Below are 4,780 nucleotides of genomic sequence, written 5' to 3'. Positions count from 1 at the left end.
TGCCTCCAGCAAAGGCTGATTGCTGGTGGTACCATCCTCAATAAGCATCTCAGGGTGCATTGCTGTCCCTCTCCTGGGCACCACACCACAACAATGTCCATGCAGGACCCAATTTTTTCCTCACCAAGACCTATAAAACTATAGTGTTTGCTAGGTGTGAGCACTGGCCATGTTTGTGACCCTTGTTGTGGGGTAAGGGCCTTGCCCATAGGCTCCTGATGGAGATTTCAGAGGTCTCCTTTACCCTGTCCCTTGTGCAGGAGGCTGTTAGCAAGGCTCATGTGCTCCTGATGGACCTGCTTTTCCACGCTGAGGAAGCAATTTTAGTGCCTACGAGAATATTACTCTAGGCCTGAATCCAGTGACCTTTATTCCATCAGGAGTATAACGATGGAAATCAGAGGAGAAGGAGACTGAAAGCCTTTCGAGGGAATGCTTTCCCATACAGTGCCACCCGGACTGCACTGATGTATCCCGCCGTAGGGGCACATGTTAGCCGTTGGCTAGCAGCTCAGCCCTGGCTGGTGCACTGTCCTTGTGCCAGGTGAGGCTTTGAGGGAATCATCCCCCACCTACAATAACTTACAGATGGATTTTTTGGTACTTGAAATCCCCTTAAGAAAAGGAGGGGAGTCCAAACCTGGCTGTGTCACTCAAGAGGGAGACATTGACCCAAGTGAATGTCCTCAATTATAGGGTTAACCCACTTTGCCCCTCAGTCTAGTGCCCAGAGCTGTAGCTATCTGCCTACTCCTCAGTCCAGCTGTCTTCCAGCTAAAGTTCTGTTCTCCAAGTGCTCCACATGCTCGGGACCATCCCAAGGTAACTGTAAGATGGGGCTCCCCATTGCCCCTCAGCCAACTCAGTCTGTGAGCATCACTTCTGCGCAGGGGTGCCAGTGATTCCACCACAGCAAAGAGCAGCTTTAGATAGTTTTGCTCAAAAAGGATGTTTTTTTTATGACTGTCTCCCACAAAGAGCATTTTCCACAGTGATGGAAGGTCCTGCTCCAGTTCCTGCCTCTCTTTGAGGGGATGACACCTCTCTCCCACTTGAACAGGCTATGGAATGAGACCTTTTTTTTTTTTTTTTTATCTTTAGCCTCTCTGCAGGCAGGACTGCAAGATATTTGGGGACAGGAGGAAAACAGGGAAGAGAAAGTAGGTTTTTTTGCACCCTCAGCTGGGACAGAGGCAACCTAAGGCTCTGTTGCTCCTTGGGAAATAATGTGCTGTAAATCGCACCCCTTGGATACAAGACAGAGGCCATCTCAGGAGGTTGGTTGGGAGGGCAGGATCCCCTCCTGCTCAGCTGTGGGCCCTGTGGCTGTGAGCAGGAGCTATGTGCTGGCTGGGTTGAGGTGTCTAAAACCACGTGTGAGTGCAGGCTTCCCCTGTGACGTTCACTCCAAAGGCTGCTCAGTGGTCATTTGGCCAGGATCCCTACCTGCTCAGTCGTATCCAAGGTTTTGAAGGCAATGACTGAGACTGCAGGATGAAAAGATAACAACTAACAACATTCCCTGGCTTTAACTGAGTTGCTGCTCAGTCAGGATCTGCTCAAATTCCTTGAAATAGCTGGTTAACCCTAAATGTGCCCAGAAACTGAACAAAAGCTTTTGCAAATCTGATGTCTGCCATGCATGAAGACAGTACCTGCAGCAGCTGAGCCACACTGCTCAGTGACAGCCACCTCTGCAGCCATCCTGGAGGGAAGCAGCAGTCCAGCCACATTCATCAGATGATAGTGAATAAATATAGTAGTTCTGTGCATCATTCACCTAGCGGCAGGCTGTTTTCAAAAGTTTTACAGCTTTTTTTTTTTTTTTTGGTAGTAGGAAGCATCCTTCGAGTGAACATAAGATCATTTGATGTTACAATAAACCATTCTGCTGGCTCAACTCAAAGATGAGGCACAGAGGTGTTGTAAAAATCTTTGAGTCAACGAAAGACAGCTGGTTGAATCATTTCCCAGATTTTCATATGACTCATAAATTTGTTACATAGTGAGGAAATTCCCTGAAAGCTTCTTGGCAGGCACTACCAGTCTGACCAGTAGCTAAGAAACACATAACCTTCCAGTTATGGGGGGGAGCGGTGTGGAGAGGAAACAAAGAAGATTCTGCCTTCAGGTTTGAGCATGGGATCGGTTGAAAATACATTCCTGCCACCTTAGCCTGAATCTTCTGCACAAGAGGCCAGGAGATTTAAGGGACAGCTTCTCAGTTGTAATGCATATGATCAGAAGAGTCTGCCTCCTCCCTCTCTCTCCTTCCACCTATACACCCGACCGCACATATGCACAGACACACGTATGGCCAGACTCCACGTAGGTGACCTGATGGTGCAGATACCTGCATATCAGTCAAATGCATGAAATTAAACTTTGTCCCTGTTAACCAAGAGCACGACATTTGGTTTCATTTCTTGACAGGCAGCCCCAATCCTGTGGTATTCAGGCATCTAACCAATGGTGAAATTGTAGATGTTTCTGTCACCAAGATCCACGCTTCTTTGGGTAGTTAATGGTCAGCATCTTTGAGAGCCTTTAAGGGAAAAGCCTGTCTACCTTGGGTAGGTAGGTTGGGTACTTGTGTTTCAGGCTGTTTGTGGGTACTTGTGTTCCCTGCCAGACCTTCAAAGGCTTTTTTCTCTCACCACTGGCTGTATGTGGACAGAAATGTCTTCCTTCAAGGGAATCAATTAATTACACACCTATAGTCTTGGCACAGATTGGGGCCTCAGTGATGTGGACCTCGGCTCCCTGATGTAGTCCAGCCCAAAATAAGCAGTGTGAATAAATCCCAGTAACCATCTGTGTTAATACAAGCACTGGGCCAAGATCTTACCTGGCACCTCAGAGACCTTTTGAGCCCAGAGTTGTCTCCATTATCCCAGAAAAATGGAGCATTATCCACAAAACTGCCCCAGTTTCAGATGCTGCTGGCGCAGACATCTGCATCTGAATTACTCAGTTATCCTTTCTTCATGGTCAAAGGAAAGGAAGACCAGGTTCCTCTCATCCTAAGTTATTGAAGCTCTATGAGATCTCTGGTATTGTACAGATAAGCTCACAACAATTTTTTTTCATGTCCCTGTGATATATAAAGAATAAAACAAAGGACACATTGTTGAAAGCTGTAATGTAACATCACTAGTACCTCTATAGTAAGACTCTATGAGGCAGCTTTTGGTTTTTCTGTTGGGTGTCTAAACTTTACACCTAGTTATCTTTTGAGGAACCACCAAGGCATTTGCAGGGCTTGGTGCAACAAACTGTTGTACAGCCTGGGTGTACGTGTACTTCTGTGCTAGGGATGTGCATCTCTCTGAGCAGCCATGGTGCTTTGGTGGGTTGGCAGACAGTGGTGGGTTGGCAGACAGGTCATCTCGGGGTGGTTCCCTGTCACTGGGACCATGGGAGGAGTTCATAAGCCAGCTGCAGCAATCGATCCCAATGTGTTGGGTTGGGTGATGGGAGCGAGACAATGTCCAGATTGGAGAGTGTGAAGATGATGAGGGCCACCTTACAGACACTTGGGGATCACCAGCAAGATGTGGGTTCCAGTTTGGGAACCATCAGTTTAGTTATTTCAACTAGTGCCTCAGAAGTTGTACGACCTGGCAATTTGCCCCATGGAGTCTGCACACATTAATTAATTCATTAGGTAATCCAACAGCCATGGACAATCATGTATAAAACTCCCACTAAAGTCCCAGTGCGTCAGCACACACAGGAACACGCACCTTTAATGTAACGCTGCTCCCCCGCTCCCCAAATCCTGCTGTGTTTAAAAAAGGCCAAAGGAAACACAAATGGCATTTTGTTTCTTCTCTGTGAAAAACACTTGCAAACTCTGACCAGCAAGAATGGATTGCATTTCAGGGACTTGTTTATTCATCCAAAGCTCAAAAGATTTAAGAGTTTAAATAAAACGTCTGAATGAGGCTCCGTGTATGTGAGCCTCTGAAATGCTCTTTTTAAGAGACAGACGTCTGACGCCTTGGAGGAGCTCCTCAGTGGCAGAGAGGGCTTTAGTGGCTTCAGTCGTGTGCAATTAAAGCTGATCAGGGCTTCGGACTGGTTGACAACATAGAAAATCATGCCCAGTTCAGCCCTCCAAAATGCTTCTCCCTGTCACATATTTGTCACAGCTTTAGCTTCAAATTGCAGCAGGAAATATACAGCCAATCACCAGGTTTAGGAGTAAAAATGTTCCTAGGAATTCAGAAACGTTACCAAACCGTTATTCTGACTGCTTTCCAGATTGAGTCTTTTTTTTTCTTTTTTTCCCTCTCTTTCTTTTGGTTGCTTTAATTTAGTAGAGGAAGTGAAGGCAAATAGTTTAATCATAACCATCCCTAGGGGCAATTTAGAATCATTTTCTCATTAGTGCATATAATATGCAGTATAAGTAATGTTCAATCAGATGGCTGCTACAAAGGCCTGTGCAGACACTGAAATGAAATGCACTCCAACGCTATGAATAGCTGAATGAGAATAATCTTGTCTTTTTGCATCTTGCTTCTTTGCTGGTGGGTGAATAGGAATTTATTTTTTTTTCCTCCTTTCTTCTCTCTCTTTTTTGTGGGGGGAGAATCAAACTTTCTTCTAAATAGTAAAATCAAGTTATAAAAGTGGAGGGATTCCAAGACTATTAAGGCTCCGGGGAATTCAGTCACAGACAGCCAAAGGCAGGAAGTATTTGAAGAGGGAGAAGAAAATAAAAACATGAGGGAGCAGGAAATACGTGCTCCATAAAGATGACTTAACTGGGAGG

Source organism: Cariama cristata, unplaced genomic scaffold (assembly GCF_000690535.1).
Source record: "Cariama cristata isolate BGI_N322 unplaced genomic scaffold, ASM69053v1 scaffold34773, whole genome shotgun sequence".
NCBI lineage: Eukaryota > Metazoa > Chordata > Aves > Cariamiformes > Cariamidae > Cariama > Cariama cristata.
Note: the sequence above shows the minus strand (reverse complement) of the source record.